Source organism: Primulina tabacum, chromosome 11 (assembly GCF_025594145.1).
Source record: "Primulina tabacum isolate GXHZ01 chromosome 11, ASM2559414v2, whole genome shotgun sequence".
NCBI classification, from domain to species: Eukaryota; Viridiplantae; Streptophyta; class Magnoliopsida; order Lamiales; family Gesneriaceae; genus Primulina; species Primulina tabacum.
The window spans coordinates 15236922-15251090 of record NC_134560.1 but is presented as its reverse complement, the minus strand read 5'-3'; positions in this window follow the sequence as shown (position 1 = coordinate 15251090).

Below are 14169 nucleotides of genomic sequence, written 5' to 3'. Positions count from 1 at the left end.
AAAACATACTTTTCTACATTGTTGCATTAAAATGTATTTTTAAAGATTATTCGAGTTGCGATCGAGGAACGAAGACTGAGGGCTGAAAAATAGAAAATGTTTTTATTAAATAATTGTTTTTAATTATTTAAACTAAGGAGGATACTTTTTCTTATTTTTGAAAATATGGGGTTTTGAGGTGATTTTATACGCCGGGACGTAAATTTTATCGGTGTTGGTTTTTCAACAAAAATAAGCACGTGTTGGCAACCCGACTAATAAATTCACAAATTTTTCTACTCAAAACTATTTTTAATATTTTAATTAAGCACTAATGGGCCTAATTTGTATGCTTAATGGGCCTAAGCTTAATTAATGATTTATTAACTATAAAATACGTTAAACCCCACCCCAAACCCCATATGTTTCACGGCACTTTCAGATTTTACTCCAAAATCTCCTCAAAGTACACGACACACACAAACACGTACACAAAATATTTTCGAAGAAAAAGTTCGAGAGTTGCAAGGGAGTTTCAAGCCTAGGTTCTTGCCCCCGTTCTTCGCAATCGTCAACGAGAATTCGTGCGTTAAATACGCAAAGGCACGCATACTTCTTTCCTTCAAAACATCATCACACCATAATATGTTTTTATGCAAGAAAAGTCTGGAAAACAAGTGACACTTTTGTTTTAATTTCGTTTTTGCACATGACATTAAAATTCAAGCATGATTTTTTATCCAAATTGTGTTGTTTATGTGCATAAAGGGGCTGCCATGATTAGGAATTGTTTAGACATTGTTTTACACAAGTTTAGAGTCTTAGAACTCAAGCAACTCACCACACACGATCATGAACATAAGCTGGAAGCAATTTGTTGTCATGGGGATCAAGGGGGTTCGGTTTTCGATCATGGGGGCTTGGCTTGGTCATGGCTTGTGGTCAAGGCTAGCTAGGGACGTGGTTGAGTCATGGGTCGAAGTCCTAGCCATGCTAGGACTCGAACACCAGGGGCTAGGAGGAGTCCTAGCCCACAAGGACTCCTACCCGAGAAGTTCAAAGGAAGATGCGCAGGGTTCAGCGGCTTGCGCATGAAACATGGCTCGGTCTAGGGACTTCGGGCTGGGCTAGGGTGCGTCCTTAGAGTCCTAGGTGAGTGCACAATAGGTTGGTTCAAGGGTGGCTCGGTCGGCTAGAGTCCTAGGAGTGTAAACGTAGAGTCCATGCAATTGAGGATTTCTCGGCCAGCTGGTAGGTTGGGTTGGGGACTTCGGTTTTGGGTTTGGGATGGTTCCTAAGGTCTCCAAGGGTCCAGTAGGGTGCCTTAGGGGGTTTGTCAGGGTTTGGTCCAGCATGGTTCGAGGGTGGCTCGAGAAAATCGAACCATGTCTCGGGGGAAAACTATATAGGTCAAGTTAGGGTTTCTAATGAACAAACTATTGGAAACACGGCTCACGCGGGTCGAGTCATGGTCCACAAGGGCTAAAATAATATAAAAGTCTAATTTTTAAATTTAGGAATTTTATATTAAAGTTTGGAATTTTTCGGGATTAAAACACTTTCAAAACGACTAATTACGAATGAATTAAAAAGTCTAGCATTTAAGCTAAATAAAATTATGGAAATTTTAATTTACGCTTAATTAATTATTTGGGACATGCTAGAGTCAATGAAATTAAGAAAAAGTCAAAAACGTGAAAGTTTACTTCTAGGGGTAAAACGGCCATTTTACACTTAAAAATTAGTAAATGTCATGGCAGTGCTCTAAATACTTTTCTATATGTTAATATGATTATTTATGGATGTTTATGATTTTAATATGTTAAATTATGATTTTTAAATGTTTATGGATTTTTAAAATTTAATCTTGACATTTAAAAGATATATTGCATGCTTGGTTTTAAATAAAAACGATATAATATGCATGTTTTTATTAAGTGATGGAAATACGAAATGTTGAAGGACGTGAAGGGATTGTGACTAATACGATGACATGTCGGAAAAATCGCGAGGGTTATGGTCCCAGTGGGAGCCCGACGATCGTGTTTCCATTTATAAGAATACAAATACGTGATACGAATACGAATACGTTGATATATTGATATGTTGGCCATGGACTCAGTTGACCGGTGAGAGTGTTGCTGCTGTCTTCGCTGCCCAGTACTGTGGTTTTATGTAGATTGATCTATCGCCCAATACGATTAAGAATACAAGTCACAATCATGATCGAAATTCAACAAACATGAATATGATTATGAATATGAATACGAATATGGATATGGATATGTTAAATTAATATGAATATGTTAACATGAATATGAATATCTTGATATGAAAATGTTTATGAAATTTTCTATGTTTATATGAAAAGTTTATAAAAATGTTTTATTTAAAGTTCATGCATCATGAAAAGGTTTACGAAAATGTTATTTTTAAAGTTGATGCATCTTCATGAAAACGATATTTTAAGTACAAGTATTTTCACTGATACTTGTGGTTTTATACGTATTATTTGATATCAAGAATATGATGTATTGAGTCTTTAGACTCACTAGGTGTGATTAATGCAGGTGAGTATGATAATATTGCTAATGGAAGTCTTAATGGTTGACTTTGTTGGACTGAAGGTGCACATAACTTAAGGAAGACGTTAGTTTCCGCACTAGTTTATGATTTATGATTTTAGATTATGTTAAAGATATTTTATAACTTTTATTTATGTTTATGAGTGGTTTTTGAGAGGTTATAGTTGGGCTATACTTTTCAAATAATGTTTTTACGTTGGTAAAACTTTTGACGATTTTATGCTTTAAACTATTTCCTTTGGATTTTAAAATGTCAGTTGGTTGGGTTATTTTAAAATGACATCAAAAATACTTTAATTATTTTATGCAAGTGTTCGGCCGATGCTAGTAAGGGTTTAAAAAAAATCTAATACTTTTTAAGAAAACGAATAGCAGACGTTTCATTTTTGGCTTAATTTAATATTCTTGTTTGTTTGAAGTATTTGTCTATTTATGATTTAATTTTATTAAAGTTGTATGTCGTTTAATCTGACAATTTAATTAGATATATAATTTTCTACTTGTATCCATGAATTCAGTGATCCGAAATTTTCATGAACGATTGTCACATGAGTAGCGATATATTAGATGTGTTGTACGATCATATCATATTTAATCTAAATAAATAAACGAAACTAAATTTATCAGTTAGCAATTATTTCGGTTGTTAGATTTTGGATTAACTGTTTATACAAAAAGAAAAATGTAATTTTAATTAATATGAAACGAAATCGTGTCCATTTAATTATTATTAAGTTTTGACTGGATGATGAGTTTACTATTCAATTAAATTTGAAAAACACAAGGATTTTAGCGGCTATCTCCATAATCCTAAGGTTAATTGCTTGGAAATGCATGAATAAATCAATTGTTAACCGATGAACAGTGATACAGTTTAATATTGGAACCCCCTTGAATAAGAATTTGTTAATATTGAATTCTTCATTTAATTCAGTTTACTTGATTGATTAAATTCTTGTTTTAAATTTATTATTTCTCCTAGCTTGTTAATTTTTATCTTAGTATTCTATTTAGTTCATATCACAAAATCCATCCTTTTTATTTGATTTTTCCGAAAGAAATAAATCATTTGTTCCATGTGGATTCGACCCTAATCACCGTTATATTCTTTAAATTTGAAAGTAGGAATTTAAGTTTGGTAGCTAAACGACATCACATCAATAATTGTGAATTTATTATAATTCTAATCGACAATCAGACAAAGCAGATATATCGAAAGTACAAACCTCGTTCACATAATGAAAAATAAAAATTTTGAATGACAATTTTCCACGGATCAAATTTTTTCAGCTGCCAATTTTGTGAATTCCTTCACTAAAACAAGTCGTTCAAATCTTCTCACATAATTAGCAGTTAAGCTAAATTTCATAACCTCCATTACATAGAATTAATTTATAAATTTTTTTATAAGCAAATTTTTTGATCTCCATCAAACTATAGTAATAAAATTCAACTTCTTGAACTTGACTATCTCAACAGGAACATACAATGCTTGTGTGACTCTCCATACTTCATGGATATAGCTAGCTGGTGTTCACAAATTCATGTGATCCGGAACAAAATTTGTTCATATTCGGGTTATCCTAATTAGCTCCATTATTTTCATCAACCCTTTGACCAAGAACGTCAGAACTCAAGTTTGATGATACCCATCGGATCAAAGTAAGAGCGTCTACTAGCATCGTCTCATGATATCTTAGGTATCACTGATATTGAAATGTCCACTACTTGTTTCTTTAAAATATACTAGAAATTTTTTTAACTTTCTTACAATACTTTGGCCGAACCGTAATATATATCTAAATATATTTTGCACAATTTAAAATAAACTCACCGACTAATTATTTGAAAATCCAAAACACAGTGCAAAACACAAAGTCGTAGGATGTCAACCAAGCCTAAAACTAGTATTCTTCAAAATAAAGTATAAGCATCTTAAATCCTCTCAAAACTACTCAAAAGTATAAAAGTCATAAACGTCATAAAATCTTTAAAATCATACTAATGCGGAAAAACTAGCAATGTTCCTCGGTTTATGTGCATCATCGGTCCAACTAGTTCAACCATCAAGTCCTCTAACATCATCAAAATCATGCTCACCTACATCGATCACACCTAGTGAGTCCAATGACTCAGCAAACCTTAACCACTATAACAAATAATATATATACATTCATATGCGATAATCAAAATACTTTTAATAAAAGTAGTTTTTCATGAAAATGCATAAACTTTAATCCTTTTTCCTTCCATCATATCATTTTACTTTCATCATAACATATATATATATATATATATATATATACATGTTCTTTAAGGTGAATTCCATTCATTAATTGTGATCATCCTTTCATCCTTCGGTCGATTGATCAATCTCAGCTGTAACCATTGTACCATGCGACGAGGCAACATTAACCACTTTTCCGTAATGTGCCTTGGTCTATAGTCGACAGGGACATCAGCGACACTCTCACCCGTCAATCGTTTCATGGCCTTACATATCACCATATCCTTTTGATGGAAATTCGGTCGTTGGGTTCACAAGGGGCTTTGTCCCATAAACGGGTTCCACTAGGGATTCGTCCCTCATGAATCCTCATTTCCTTACCGTCACAATTAAATCACTTCTTTCAAAACATTTTTCCTCCTTTACATCACTTTATAAAAATAAATGCAATAATATCCATTTCTTTTAAACCAAACATACAACATATATTTTAACACTTAACGTTTTGCATCATAAAATTCTATAAAATTTTAACATAAACATTTTAGTATTCATTACAGCATTCAAGGCACTGCAAAGATGTTTAACATTTTTCAGGTATAAAATGACCGTTTTACCCCTGAAACCTAACTTTCTCAATTTATCCTTAGACCTTAAAACGACGACCCAAATACATCCAAACCTAACATAACACCTTAAAGTAACCCATCAACATTTCATTGACGTAATCCTAAGCTCCTAGACTAATTTTTTAATTCGTTTTACAACTTAAACGTGTGTCTCAGTTTTAACTCGAATCGACTCAAAACTTAACCAAACTTTACAAAACTTTAACCATAGCTTATTAACACCTAACCATGCCATATGAAACCCAAATCAAGCCATTTAAAACCTTTGATCCAGCCTAGAACCTTGCTGGAAAATTCTGCCCTGGTTTCGAAACCTTAGCTTGAACAAACCCTCAATTCCTTCGACCCTAGCCCATGGCCGACCCAACCAGAGCCTAGCTGACCATCCTAGGACCTAGATCAAAGACGAGCTAATGGACCAGGCCCTACAGCCCGTGCATGACTAACCCTCAACTCGTAGCCTCTACATGATGCGTGCATCCTTAAGCTCACAACTTCAACCCTTCCCTTGTACCAGCCGCCCCTTGATCCATCTAGGGTGATGAATTAACCCTCTTAGGAACCTTAACATGTCCCTACAGGAGCTGGTGGCCACACCCTTTTAGGAAGCCCAAAAAAAAACCCTAGTTTTCTTAAATCCCAAGTTTTCGTCAAGCCTTCTACCCTTCATGTTCAGCCCTTAACTATGCATCTATGGACACTTAAACATGTTGAAAAACTTCATCTTTCATAACCCTATCATGGCAGCCCCTTTGTGCCTCATAAACATGAAGATTTGTGCAAGAAAAACAACGATTTACTATGCATATGCCATAAAAACGAAAATAATAGAAATTGCATCATATTTTTCATGCAAACATGTATTAACGCATATAATATGTTATGAACGATGAGTGAAGGAATATTAAGGCGTGCCATTGCGTATTTCATGGACGAAAACAATTTCAGATGCGAGGAACTATGGCGGCGGAGGACGGGAACTTTCTGCGTTTTCTTCAAAAATCACGTGATTTGCCTTGAAAGTGTGGTGTGTGATCGTGTAAGCTGTTGATGGAGGAGTCCTGGTGTTCTAGAAGGTGAGGCCTGTGTTTTAGAAGAAATTCTAGGGCTTGAAAGCTTCAAATTTGATATAGATAATTTGTGTGGTAAGCTAGGCCCAATAACTTAGTATAATAGGTCCATTAGGCCCATTATATAGTAGGAAAAATATTTCGTTTAGGAAAGTTTTTGAAAATATTAGCCGAGTTCCCAAAAAGTTCATATTTTTGTCAAAAATCGATTACTGGTTTAAAATACGACTCAACGTGTAAAAACACCTCAAAAGTTGTCATTTTCGAAAATAACACCTTAAATATACAAAATATTAAATAATTAAAAATAATGATTTAATAAAAATATTTTTCCTTTACGGTCTCCGGTCTTCGTTCCTCGATCACGTCTTGAATAACCCTTAGAACATAGTTTTATGCATTCTAATATAAAACCATATTTTAAAAATATAAACATGTCTACTGCATTTAACTAATGCAGTTAAATAATTCAATTAGTCATTTTTTCATTTTTTCAAGATTTGCATATAGTTGGATTATGTTTCACATTTTGGACCTTACATATATTGCCTATAAGAATTTTATGTTATTATTAACGTACATTATTGTCCCTTCAAATAATATATCCCGATCAAATCTGCATTCATAATTATATCAAGAGTTTCAAATGAATTCGAAAACAATGTGACGTATCTTTGAGTAATAATAGTGACATGATGTGTGCAACTGAGGAAGAGTCTTTCCAAAAATGCACATGTGTTACTCTAGCTAGAGATTTCTTACACTATTAACTCATTAGATCACGTAAGAACATATTATAACAGATGACAGGAAGTTAAAGGTGTCTAAAACTTCAATCACGCTCTATGAACCAAGCTGAATGCTCAGCGGAACAGTTATTCTTGCAAGCTCAACCATCAGCTTCATAACCAGTTCAGCAAACCTTTTCATCGTCAAGAACCTACCAAATAAGCTCCACAGATCCCTAGTGTGGAGCCTTCAGGCAGCGTGCCTCCTGAATTTTTATTGACTCCTCATTCTCAAAAATTTGAAGCAATTGCCTCTCCGCCTCTTTGAGAGATATCCCTGAAAAATGTGGATGAAGTTGTGCAATTCATCACACAAAATGATGAAGCTGTAGGTGAACTGCCTCCCTTGTCTTCTGTTATTGAGCAGCTTAATATTCTTGAGACTGTGCAAGAAATTTTTGTGCTAGAAGAGGAAATAACTTTTTCAAAAAATGTACTGATGGCCGAAACAACCGTGATTATGCAGAGTGTGGTCTTGGCTGAGATAGTTGTAATAGTGTCAGAAGTTGAGATGATAGAGCAAGCAAGAACTATGCCAGATAGTTCTGCAATTGAAGGAGTCAGTCATATTGGGCTAGTCATTAAAGCTAAACCCATTTTGTTTCTTGGCCAGTCAGGCACCATCCCAAGCCCAAATGAAAGACAAGCCCATCCAGGGCCCAGGTATTCTCCTATAAATACCAGGTTTGATTGTCCATTTCGATGGATTCACTATATTGTTTTCAGCAACACCCTTAGTTGCTTCCCCCATATATCCTCAGTCACTGACTTGAGCGTCGGAGGGGCTACGCCAGGACACCCTCTTGGCCCCCTCCAAACGATCTTATTTGTGATTTCAGGCTCAGGGTAATTTCAAAGCCTGCATCTGGACTATTGACACTTTCTGGAATCGGACCCTAAATTTCCCATGAGTATCACTTGGCGCCGTCTGTGGGAACATTTGAGTTGAGACGTAGAGATGGGGAAGAGAGGGAGTAAAAGAGCTACCTCAGCATCATCGCGTCCTCAGAGGGGACCCGAACAGTCTCATGCTGAGGCAAGGCAGGAACAACCTCATCAGGAGGCGAGAACAGAACAGCCTCGTCAAGAAAATAGGGTCGAGCAACCCCGTCCTAATGAAAATGTGGGGAACTTGACCCTGGAGCAGTTGGGCCACTTTATCACTCGGACAGTGGATGACGCTATGAAGAGGAACCAGGAATCTATGTTTGCTGAAGAGCAAGCCACACGCCAAGAGCAAGAGGAAAATGCTGAGGGCCACCAGAGCAGGGTTGAAGATACACAGCCCCACCAAAGTGGGGAGATTGGTGAGATGAGAGAAATGTGGAAGGAAATACAGATGTTGAGGCAGCAGTTAGGAAGCAGAGCGCCGGCACCCAAGAGAAGAAGTCCCTTTTCACTAGCCATTTTAGAAAAGGACTTCCTCCAAATTTTCGACAGTCGAATGTAGGAGAGTACGATGGACATACAGACCCCGAAGAACACTTGGGAAGATTTGAGAATGCGGCCCTATTACATCAATATTCAGATGGGGTCAGGTGCAGGGTGTTTCTGGGCACGTTGGTGAGGTCAGCCCAGCAATGGTTTAACACCTTGCAGCCCAACTCTATACGATCTTTCGAGGATTTTTCAGCTGCTTTCTTGCACAGATTTGCTAGCAGCAAAAAACACCAAAAAAACTATTTGAGCCTGTTTGTGGTGAAACAACAAGAACCAGAAACTTTGCGAGAGTTTGTTCAACGTTTCAACAACGCAGCGTTAGAGATACCAGCGGCCACTCCTGACATCATGATAAGTGCCTTTACCCAGGGACTTAGAGGAGGGAGTTTGTTCAGCGTTTCAACAACGCAGCGTTAGAGATACCAGCGGCCACTCCTGACATCATGATAAGTGCCTTTACCCAGGGACTTAGACGAGGAGAGTTCTTTAAATCGTTAGTGAAGAAACCTCCATCAAGTTATGATGATCTGTTCTCTCGAGCGGAAAAATATGTAAATCTCGAAGATGCCCAGCGGCATAAGAGGATGGAGCAGCGACTTGGGGGAAGTAGAGTTGAGGGAGCGGAAAGAGGAAGTAGGAATAGAGGCGCGGGCTAGGGGCAGAGGACAATTCTCATCCCATGTTCCTCTGGATGGGAGTCGGGACAAGGTGATGGAAGTGAGGGAGTCCAAGGCGAGGTGGGAGAAGTCGCAAAGGGTTGAGTGCAGTGCTAGATTGCCTTCACGGGATATACGAGAATGATCCTCATCCAGGAGCCGACAGAGGTCTCGCTCGTCCCATAGGCGTGGTCAAGGCCCTCCATGGACAAGTCCGAGGATCGGGGAGCAGAGAGGGGAAGGTCGATGTCAAGATGTACCTCAGGAGCCCGTCGAACCGAGGAGGGTAATGAATGAGGATAACCACCCCACGAGAGGAATGATTCATATGATCTCGGGGGGTGCTACTAATGGAGACTCGGGGCGAGCTCGGAAGGCACATGGGAGAAGGTTGGAGAACTTTGAGATATCTAGGGGTGCAGACTTACCACAAGACCCCGTCATCAGCTTTGGGCCGGAAGACCTTCGAGGCGTTGTGACTCCACATAACGATGCCTTAATGGTAACGGCCACCATTACCAATTATGATGTGGCGAGAATATTTATTGATAATGGAAGCTCCGTGAACGTCTTTTGTTCAAGAGCACTTTGGATCAAATGAAGATGGGAGAATTTGAGTTTGAGCCGGTATCCACCCCGCTGTATGGGTTTGTAGGACACGCCATCCCGCCTTTGGGTCAGATTGTTCTTCCCCTATCCTTGGGGACTGATCCTCGGCGGGTAACAAAGATGATAGCCTTCACTGTGGTAGTTACCCCATCAGCATATAATGGAATCATAGGGCAACCATCCCTGAAGGATTTCAGAGCCGTAGCTTCTACTTATCATCAGAAGCTTAAGTTTCCTGGGGGAAAAGGAGTTGGAGTCTTGTGCGGGGACCAAAAATCCGCGCGTCGATGTAATGAGGGGGCAGTGAGGGAGGAGGGGAAAAGAGCGCGTGTAGAGGTTTACATGATTAAGGGAGGAGGAAGTGAGTGACTTTGTCCCAGGGAGGTATAAGAGGAGCATAAAAGTTGGAGAAAGCGCAGGGCAAGGCTTCAAAGAGACCCTGAAGTGCTTACCACCTCAGAAAATATTACTCTTGAATTTATTGTTGATGTATTTCATCTTTGCATTTTCCCATGTAATCTGTTGGAATTCAATAAAACAAAGTTCTTATATTAAGTTCATGGATGTTGTTGTATTGTGAGGATGAAATAAATTTTATTTTCCTGCTAAGGCATCGCCTAGCAGAGGAGCAGAGTTGGGGTGGAAGAAAGATTATATTTTTCTGCTAAGGCATCGCCTAGCAGAGGAGCAGAGTTGGGGTGTGATCGAGCAAAACTTGCACAGTGAATAATCCCAAAATTTATTTTATAAATGAAAGCTCGATTTAAATATCGCAAGTGCACGATAGTCAAGTTATAATAAACGTAAGTGAATACGAGTATCGTTCCACAAGGACTGCGTTACACTATTTTTTATTTTCAAGTAAAATTTCTTTAGCAACGATAAATTTAGTTGATGATTAAACTAATGTAAAGTAAACAATTAAAATAATTAAATTTCAAAGAAAACGTGTTCAAGAACGCAATGATTAATTTGGATTAAATCAAATGAGAAATGAATTGGTTGGGAATTATCAGTTCACCTACCACTCGTGTTTAAATAATTACACTCGACTTTTACTCGTGCGTTCGACGGAATTCCCTAGACTAATTAATATACTATGTCGAGCTATATTAATACTAATCAAAAACATGCAGTACTCAAGTGTCCTCAAATATTTAACAGTTCAAGATTGCATTACATTCTATGGAATCCACTAGCTTTCATTCGGGTAAACTATCACTATCGACACGTACCTAATTCCGTATATCTACTAAAATTGTAAATCCGTGGTTTATACTATTTGATCCTATTGTTAACTATTCTATCGAACTCATCAACAACATGAAATAATCAAAGGAAGTTAGCTAGGCTTCGATTGAAACACGAAAGAACAATAGCATAAACAATTCACTAATGAAAACGTCGAGAAATAATGTTAAACACCGAGTACGGGGTAGGATCCCCTCAAATCCCAACAAATCTAGAGTTTAGCTACTGAAATTCATGATAAAAACCAACAATCAATGTAAGAAATAAAATACTGAATAATGAAAATACTAAAGATGACGATGGATGACGGCCACGACGCGTGGAAATCTCGAGGTCTTCGAAATCTCCTTTGCTCCTAGCCCTCTCTCCAAGAAAAATGATGAAAAGTCTGATAAAAGATGAAAAACGGCTGCTGTTCTCGTGTGTTAGGTTATGGTGTAGGATAGAGTCCCTATAAATTTGGAAACAAATCTTTCTCAATCTCGCTTCTCGCTAGGGCGGTATATTTTGACCGCCCTAGCGAGAGGTCCTCGAATAAGCTTCCTCGAGCATGTCCCTGGTTTCGCTGGGGCGGTCACTTTTGACCGTCCGAGCGAGACACTTGCGCAAAATAATCCTCGGCCAGACCACAATGCTCGCTGGGGCGGTCACTTTTGACCGCCCTAGCGAATCCTCTTCGACATTATGCCAAAGTTTCTCCCACTCTTTGGTTCAATTCCTACAAAATCACCATAAAATACACGAGGTCAGTCAAATGCTAAATAATGCTAAAAAGATGCAAAATTAAACTAAACAAACTAATATGATGCATGAATGCGACTCAAAACCAACACTAAAAACACGTCAAAACGAGTCCTATCAGGGTGGAAGAGAGATTTTATTTTCCTGCTAAGGCATCGCCTAGCAGAGGAGCAGAGTTGGGGTGGAAGAAAGATTTTATTTTCCTGCTAAGGCATCGCCTAGCAGAGGAGCAGAGTTGGGGTGGAAGAAAGATTTTATTTTCCTGCTAAGGCATCGCCTAGCAGAGGAGCAGAGTTGGGGTGGAAGAGAAATTTTATTTTCCTGCTAAGGCATCGCCTCCTAGAGGAGCAGCGTGTAGAAGAAAAATTTTATTTTCCTACTATGGCATCGCCTAGTAGAGGAGCAGCGTGTAGAAAAAAATTTTTATTTTCCTTCTAAGATATCACCTAGCAGAGGAGTTAGAGGGTGGGGGCATTGAATTTTCATTCTCCTGCTAAGGTGTCACCTACCAGAGGAATTAGAGGGTGGAGGCATTGAATTTTTATTTTCCTGCTAAGGCATCGCCTAGTAGAGGAGTTAGAGGGCGGGGGTGGTGAATTTTCATTTTCCTGCTAAGGCCCGACCTAGCAGAGGAGTTAGAGTGTGGAGGTTTTGAATTTTTATTTTCCTGCTAAGGCCCGGCTTAGCAGAGGAGTTAGAGGATGAAGGTGGTGAATTTTTATTTTCTTGCTAAGGCATCGCTTAGTAGAGGAGCAGAGTTTGGGAGAAATTAAATTTTATTTTTCCTACTAAGGCATCGCCTAGTAGATGAACAGAGTTTGGGAGAAGAAAAATTTATTTGGTTTGTTGATAACGAAAGATGTTTGCCGCTGCAAAAATTACGGGGATCGCCCCCATAATTTTTTCAGAAATCACACAACCATTCCCAAGGGAATATATCAAAATTCTCAACGTGCGGGACGAATGGGCGGCCGGACGAGGGGTTCCTAGGCGAGGCTAGTAGGGCGAGCGCGCAGAGCTGTTGGGCGAGTGCGTGCGGGGGCTGGCAGCCAGGCGAGCGTACGGGGAGTCTGGGCGAGCAGGTGGGGGCGAGCGTGCGGGGGCTGGCAGCCGGGCGAGCGTACGGGGAGTCCGGGCGAGCAGGTGGCGGCGAGCGTGTGGGGCATCCAGGCAAAGGCAGGGGGCTGGGCGAGCAAGTGGGGGCGAGCGTGCAGGTGGCGAGGCCAGGAGGCTGGGCGAGCAGGTGGGGGCGAGCGTGTGGGGCATCCAGGCAAAGGCAGGCGGCTGGGCGAGCAAGTGGGGGCGAACGTGCAGGTGGCGAGGCCAGGAGGCTGGGCGACAGGTGGGCTGCGCGCTGTGAAGGGCGAGGCGAGGAGGAGAGGGCGAGAGGCGAGGCTGGGCGGTGGTGTGGCATGATGGGTGAGGGGGTAGGCGGGTGCTCGGGCGAGGGGCGTGCTGACGGAGAGGCGGCGCGCTGTACGCGGGGGCGAGCGTGCACAGGGGCTAGGGCGAGCGCTTCGACAGTGCGAGCGTGGCGCGCGCTCGGGAGAGAAGCTGTATGGCGAGGCTAGGGGCTAGCGTGCACAGGGGGACGGCGAGGGCGAGGTTTGGGGCGAAGCTTGGGGCGAGGCATGCAGTGGTCGGCGAGGGCGAAGGCGAGCGCTCGAGGGCGCGCAGGTGTGCTGGCGAGGGCGCGTGCGCAGTGGCAGGGGCAAGCGCTCGATCGATTGGGCAAGCCCACGGCGGGGAAGAGGTGGATTGGCGAGGGGCTTTGGGCGTAGACGAGGGTGCGCTCGGGCTTGAGGGCGAGGCTGAGCGGCTGTTGGGAGAGAGCTAAGGGGCGAGAGAAGGGAGGCGAGGGCGTTGAGGCGGCGAAGGCTAGGAGTGTGCGCAGAGGGGCGAGGCGCTGGGCGTGCAGGCGCGCGTCCGAGATTGCTGGGCGAGCGCGTGGAAGGGGCGAGGCGAGCATGCTCGACAGTGAGGGGCAAGAGGCAAGACTCTGCAGTGAGGGGCGAGGGGTTGTATCGAAGATGGCGGCAAGGCAGGGTAGAGTGGCGGGGCTGTGACAGTAGGGGCGAGGGGCGATACTCTGTATGTGGAGCAGAGGAAAAACGCTCAACTCACACCTTGCAAACCAAGGACAACACAATTAATCGAACTTCGAACCTGCGATTCAGTTCGACTCGGGAGGAGG